Here is an 8,309-nt window from a genome sequence, read left to right on the forward strand (position 1 = left end):
CTTACGTCAATTCAGTGTTACTAAACCTGTTTCTTGTTGCGACCACATAGATGGGCTGGATTGTTATAGATTGTTTTAACCTCTTTTGAATGGGACGGGTTCTGGTTGTAGTGTTTTGTCACTTTCAACATTACCTTCTAAAGAAGTATTTATTTGAACGTTGATCTGTTTGGGTTTTACAATACAACTATCACTGGGTCACGACCATAGTACAACCGCATTTATTGGCATCTGAAACTGACAATATAAAACATTAGCTTTCATTCTTCCAATTGTGTAGACATTTTTATTTTATTGTATTCTTATATAAGCAAATTCGGTGTTATCTTCTGTTTGCCTCTTCCAATAGACGGCCGTTTTTAAAGGCCAACAATTTTTAATGCATAAATAAATAAAAACCACATATCGAAGATGGGCCAAAATTTATTGAACAGTGGCAACCTTTGAAGCCTGGCCAGCAGTCCTACCTCCTACTATGTTCATGGAGAATTATTTATTTTTTTCTTTGCGCATAAAAGAACATTGATGCACCCAAAGTTAACTAACTGCCTAGGAGTCAATTGACAATCGGCAAGTGATTTATAATTAGTCATAATATTGGCCGCGGCTTAAATAAAAATAAAATTCCATAAATTGAATAAGCACTTGAAGGTAAAATAAAACAATGAATGTAAGTTTGAATACAGAATTTTTCCCAAATTTTAAGAAGGCAACTGACAGTGTACAGTCAAATCCGGATTTTGGAATGGAAAATTTTAATAATTAGAAAAGGCGACACGCAATCGATCTATAAGACAATGTCCCTCCGACCGATTTTGCTGAATTGCGCACGGTAATTCTAATTAATAGTATATTAATTGTTAATACTTCCCTTACAGGTTGTTGGAATTATTTCTTTATCTAATTTTTATAAAATTTTTGTCTTATTCGTTACATGAACATTAGAAAAAATTGATAAGTTTTCTAAAGTTTTTTCAGGTGTATCGCGTTTAAAAAATGTGTGGAACGAGTTTACAAACTAACATTGCTCCTCCTTGATTATATAGTGATTTACATGTAAGTATGTTATATGTATGTATATTAATTAAAGTAAAATTTATTTGAAAAGTTCGTATATTTTTCATAACTACCTGCTTTTATAACTAAATGCGTCAGTATGTTTACCTCGTTACTAAATGTCTTCAGTGATGCCTGATACCAATATTTTTGCCTCGCGTGTAATACATCGGGTTGTGTACAATGTTGGTGACACTTACTTTTTCATTGTTTCCAGACTCATAGAAAAGATTACTCCTTCTAAGGAAAACACACATTCGTAACATGAAATTCGATCCTTATCATAACCGTCTCAGCTAATATAGTCTAAAACGTATCTATATGTCTTACTGTGTTTCCGTAACTTATCTTATGCTACATGCACCGTTCCTTCATGCTAGTTCCCATTGACAAAAAATATCTAGGCAACTGCTAAGTACATCAAGAACTCGCCGCTTCATCAACCTTTTCGCTTTCATCGACATCACATACTATCTAGTATCCTGTGTCAAGCGGCGATGCTGTTAGCAAGTAGTAATTCCAGAAATCTGCAAGAGCTCTCATTTGTTTGCGACCAATTTTGCTTTGAAGCTCACCAAATTTTTTTCTTTGTCCCTCTTCAAGGTAAGCAACCACTTGCTATGAACAGCGTTTCGCAATTGAGAAAGTTCGGGCAATTTCAATGTATCATTTTTCGTTAATGGTAGAGATTATTTTGGAAGACTTTCGGCCATTGACCCTTATGTTCTGCTGCGGCCGATTTTGAGATAATGTGTTCATAATGGAAGTATGTTAGCCTCTTGATATTGGTTACATGATTTTTATTATATCTTCTTCCGTTAAATTTTAAAAATGGTGACGCATTCAATACAGCTTGATGCAATGGTTCATCCGTAACCACGAAACGTTCTTTGTCATTCCCAAGTTTTTACGCAAATCAGTGAATGCACAGGGTTTTCATATCTTTAGACTTGCGTACGACATTTTTAGTATCCTCCCGTTCATATGTATGATGGGCGAGAAAAATCCGATAAAGCGGCTAGGTATACTAGAATTTGGATTTGGTGTATACCTGCGATCCGGAGTTATTCATAATAGATTAATTGAGTAACCATAAATATAGTTTTAAAATGAAAACCAACACATTTCAGCTTTTATAGATATCACTGTGGCCCACTACTTATACATTAAGTACGGCTGCTTAAATGCGCTTGCAACAGTAAATCCAGAAGCTAAGCAGCAATAATTCATTCTTCGGCGAACACATCTAAGCCAGTCATTCATTTGACTAACCAATCTAACAATTTACCAGCGTAACAGTCACCCACCCAATCAGCCAGTCAGCCAGCCCACCCTTTTATGCCAATCATCTGAGCATGTAAAGCAAGACGTACCTTTCACTTCAGCAAATTGCTTGAACACATGCTACCAAGTGTTAAATGTAATATATAGGCAACATATTCAATTGAAAGTCTGCCTTTGTGTCCCTGGGTGTGTGCATCTGTGCAATATGTTTTAACATCTGACATGACTTGCAGGTTTTCAATACATGCACGTAGAGAAATATAAAATCCTCTTTCAGAAAGGTATAAAATTTTAGTTAAAAAAAGAAAATTTGTTTCTCCTCGTTTGAGAATCAAAAAAAAAAAACCAAAAATAAATTCGAAAGAAATTTGATTGAAATTTTGTGTTGCCCCCAGAAAATCATGCTGTTGAAGTTATTACACAAGCACACCCTAGTTAAATATGGACTACTCTTTACACGTGTGCCAAATTGCTGTTATTGAAAAACTAAAATCTGATTAAGAATTATTTCTAATATAATTATAGTTATGCAGTTGCTGTTCTAAAAAAATTTCAATTTATTGATAAGAACAAATTTGTAAAGAGAATTTTAAAAGGGCAAAATAATGGCTTTTCTATAAAATTTACTACTATTTTTTAAACTGTCATTCCTGGAAGATGTCGTATGTTATCATATGTGTTTTCTTTTTCTTTTTTTTTTCTTTTTGATTGAATATTTTATGTATAAGTTGTTATCTGTTTATCCTACGCATCCCACCTAATACTTCTATAGTGTTTGGTGCTGATATCATAATTGTTTCTAATATCGTGCTTCTTGACTATACCCTACTTTATACTATATTATATATATCAAGCATTAGACCGTAATTGACATTTATATTGTGTTTGATAATCTTTCCGTGTTTAATGTTTGTGTCTCACATGGCTATTATGGTTTATTGCATATATTAGTTGATATTGATATCGTAATTATATTCGATGTATTGCCATTAGTTTGATGTCATAGTTTGTTCTACTAACACGATTTCTGCTTATGCCGCCCTACAGTCTTTTAATCATGCCTTTTTTTGGCATTTGGAATTTGTACTATTTGACTAACATATCTTTCTGCATATCAAGCGAATACATTTGTAATCTGAAAAATGTTTGAAGCGTCCACTAAATTGTGCTTCTGTTTTTAAATATTGCATTTAAATTATTTATTTACTCATCCGCCTGAGTAGCCGAAGGCGAGGAATGTCGACTAGCAAGTCAATGGTCGTGGGTTCGAATCTCAAGTGCGGTAGAGTTTTTAATAAAAGCCGACAGCCAGATGCTAGTGCTTTTAAGAGTTTAATCTTAGAATTTATTTCTCTGTCGAAATTAATAATAATAATAATAATAATAATAATAATAATAATAATAATATATATTTACACAACATCGATCTTTAACAAAGTTTTCCGACAAAAATCCGACATTTTTCTTCTGCCAATGATGGAGAGTAACCGATTACTAAAAACCACTCAAGAAATTTTAGCGACTTCATGACCTTCACATAAATCAAATTCATTTTGTTGACGCGACTTTCCAATAACTTATTAAAAAATTGGTTTTTATTATTGTTATTATTATTATTTTTTTTTATCCAGCATTATCTAGTAATGCTACACAAAGTGTGTTAACCAGTGTGCTTATCTCTCAGTCTACGTGTAATATTTTTCGGGCAAATTTACATCTATGTAATAACGCTACTATGTCAAGAATGTCATAATATTGGCCTCATATCAAATTCAATCGTTGTCTCACTTGGTTGTTTGTACTTCAGGTCTTCTGAAAAACTGTTTTCCTGTTTTCTAAATAATAGTTTCTCAAGTGTTATTTTTATCACCATTATTATTTTAAATTTTTCGCTTTAGTTGCTTTATTTTCAGGGATCATATCGGAAAATGTGAAGGGAACTACCGCTAAGCAATCAACGAGAAGTTTTGCTATTAAATATGTCATCATTATTATGAAATATAAGAATATTGGCAAGATATTCGCCCTTCAAGTAGGTTCGAAAATTAAACTTACTCCTTAATATATTTTCTACCCATGAACAAAATCAATATCAATAAGAACCGATTTTAAAAGTACGTCAACAGATATATGTATTAGATGGAATATGCCTTCGCATTTTTATTGAATTATTTTAAAAATTGTCCTATGTACATATTGCGGTAAGAGTTCGCGAAGCAAGGTGATAAAGAAGACCAGTTATCCTACTAATAACTCACTTTACAACTAATTTATATGGACTGTGTTCATGAGTCACATTTAGTTAATTCTCACGTTTCTAATGAAAATCCGAGCATTGACAGTTAAAAGTTTCCCTATTGTTTTATTTGCTTATTTTTTTGGAAGTTTTTATGATATTATTTGCTTATATTTCTAGGACTCTTTTGAGTAGAAGAAAGCCAGCAGCTTTAAACGACGACGGAGAGTGAGTTGTAAGTGTGATTCATGCGATAATGTTTACTTTAAACGTCTTGGCCTGATTGATTGAATTGATTGTAGGTTTATTTATTTTTTCTCACATTGTCTTATTGAAAACGATCGGACAATAAAAATTAGCTGCGCTTTCCTTCTTGACTTGTTGAACGAGGGAAGAAGCAATGGAGGAAAAAAACGAAGTTCGGAAAAAAGCACATTGAGTAATATAGTGAGATGGAAGAATATAAAAAATAGGAAAGAGATAAGGGCAAATGAAAAGATAAAAGAGGTGTAAAAAAGCTTTCACTAATGGAAAAATGCACCTTAGGCTTCACATACTTGGGACTTTGTTTGAATTCGAAGAGGTGATTACTTTATAGTGAAACGTAATAAAAGTCTTCAAGTTCGCTATTCATTATTCGCTTTGCTTTATTTTATGTTATTATTTAATTTTCGCCGATTTTTCAGTTTTGTTTATTGCATAGTTTTACATAAATGAACTTACTTTATCATATTTGTTACTTAAAACGGGATTATTAGATCAGATTAAAAGATCAGATTACAACCGAATGAAGCTGTAGCTAGACTTACATTGGAGTAGGTCAAGCTTTGGCTCGTGAAGACTAATAAAATGAGTAGAGTAAGATAACGTAGATTAATACTTAGAATCCCATTTAAGTGGGTTATATTAAGTAGGTTATATCATATATGTACATTGTGTTGAACATACAAAGCATGCATAGATTAAATGATAAAAATAATAAGTAGCAATACCTGCCGGTTTAAATGTCAAATTTAAAGGTAGTGACGAATCGTAGAACGAAATTATTGCATGCGATTGATTAACCTATTCTGCGTAAACTTTCTGTTCTAGCATTCGCCTTGGTATAGCCAATTATAAATTCAAGCATGAGATATATAAGAATATTAATATTTAGAGATAAATTTTATACAGAAATATGATAGCAAAGCAAAAAATTTGTTTTTCCTTTCTTAAAATTATGGGATAACGTTTAGCAAAGTAGACTAGGAAAAAGAAAAAACCGAAAAACCTTTTCAAAACCATCTATACATTAGTATGAATAAACTAGCGAGTTGGCGCCAAACTGAACTTTCCTTAGTTTTTCATTAAAACGAACATTTTTTCTTTGATTTAATCAGTGTTTCTAACTTCACTCGGTTGGTTTGCCGCCTATAGAAAGGGTAGGGGAAGAGTGCAAAAACTTTGTTTTTTTCTTTTCAACAAACATTTCCATCCACAAATGCAAATATCCGTAAAGAGATAGAAATGCAAGCTTTTTTTTTTTGAATGTGTAAGCTTAGAATTTCAATTCATATTCAAATATCTTCTTCTTTTTTTGTTAATATACAGGTAGGACATATAGGTACTTTGCATTAAGTGCTGGGTTTTTATACAAAATGTTTATTCATTTATTATAAGAGCAACAACAGAAAAAGTATCGTTGTCTGTTACATATTTAAGCTCAATAAATATATACAGTAATTAGCAGCTGATTCACAATGGCGCAGAAGAGATACTATTTTTTGGAAGCCATAGCCGTTGTTCGTATTCAGTTAACTGCAATTTTCATAATGTAACCAAATAAATCTGCGTATTTTAACCGATAAGGCTCGTTTAAGATTAAAATCAATAGACCGCTGGGAAACTTGTATAACAAAACTCTGTCTACGTCGTATGTTTTGATTAACGACTATTGCTATCAATAATGGGGATAATGGGCAAGAGAAAAAAATGTCAAATTTCATCAATGTCTTCGTGTATATAGTAAGAGAGAGAAGTCTTTAGGTATTGGGTGGTATTTTGATATTTTAATCTGTACGTAAAGAGAATTTGTTACAAGCGAGATATATATAACAGTGTTTTGGTTTTCTCAATCCTGATTAAGGGTAGTAGGAGTTCAGGGCTTTTGGTCGCATTTTCTCAACTCCCTTTATTATAGGGTTCCTTACTGATATTTTCCTTTAACGCTGATAGCATCCGCTGCCTGTTAGCAACATTGTTGATTTAATGATTGCTTAAAACTCTCTTATAATCAGAGATAGCGTAATCAGGCTAATGCCTCTTGATAATGGTATATTATTTTCAAAGTATTATTTTTGTTTATTGCACCGTATCGTAGCTTCAAATGATACCTATATTGAAATCATTACGGACCCTAATTTGTATACTGTAGATGTAGGTTGTACTAGGGTAGCATACTGTCTCTGCTTTAGCTTTATTAAGAAGCAATAGAGATTTCTTAGGCGGTCAACGTGGTCGATCAAAACCGTATACGATTCCTTTAATGTTAACTCTCGTTTCTTCTACACATCTAGGTATATGTAGATAAACATTTTTTTCAACTATCAGCCAAGGTAATTTGTAGGAATGAAATATATTTTGCAACTACATTGACTTTAAGAACTAAAAACCGCATGCAGGTCCTCTTCTGTGGCAAAACGAGTAAAAGTTTGTAAGTAACATTTAATTTGAAATGCATTTTTGTTATTAAATATTATAAGAACAAAAGAAAAAAAACCAGTTGACATTTTATCGCCTTATTACGTTATATTGATATGAGCATACGTTTGTTTGTACGGTCTTACATCTTAAAATATTAACGTAAAATTAATTAGTTCAACTGTAATTCATATGTAACACAAAATTGTTTGCAAAAAGAAATAATAAAGCAGAATATAAAGCAGAATATGAAGCAGATAAACCATAAAAGTTTTATAACAAGACTGTGAATATAAGTATATCTGCTATATATTTAAGTAACTAAGTAAGAATGTAAGCATTATGCAAAAATTAAAATTTATCAAAATTAATAAAATATACATAGCAATGCAAGTGAGGAGGATTGACAATTTTTAACGCCGAGGAAATCGTTCGATAACAATAACGACGAACAATAATGTAACGCCGTAACAATCTGTGTCTACTTAAGCCAATTTTATTAGCTAGACTTTTTTGACTTTAGTGTAGCTGAACTTGATTCGCGAGTGTGAATGGAATTATCTAGCATTCCTAATAAACTAAATCAATGGCCAAAATTCATGTAAGCAAGTATATTAGTTAACTTAACAACAATTACATAGAAATGAAGTAAAAGTAAAAAACTCTCCAGCCAATATAGTGACAAATAAAATCAGTATATTTGATAGAAAAGTTACATTTTAACAACGTCTCAAAAATTAGGCAAACCTGAATATTGTGATTAAGTAAGGATCGCAATAGTTCTTCTTTTTACTTGGGAACGCTACGGGCATTCCATGTCTTAATTTCTTCAGTCATTAATATAGGAACGTTCAGGTCAAGCCAGTGATTACTCCAAATTGGTTAGCTTTAGTCTTACAATTTTTTAGGTTATTAATTAACGCAATGGTTAGTTTGTTTATCTCTTCTAGAGAAAGTAGATTATTATTGCGTTCGCTCGGATAGTGCTGACTCCAAGCAACAGGAAGAGAAACAACAGACTTTTGATTCAAAGGAAATTGAATATCATAGTTGC

This window comes from Glossina fuscipes, unplaced genomic scaffold, assembly GCF_014805625.2.
Source record: "Glossina fuscipes isolate IAEA_lab_2018 unplaced genomic scaffold, Yale_Gfus_2 213, whole genome shotgun sequence".
NCBI classification, from domain to species: Eukaryota; Metazoa; Arthropoda; class Insecta; order Diptera; family Glossinidae; genus Glossina; species Glossina fuscipes.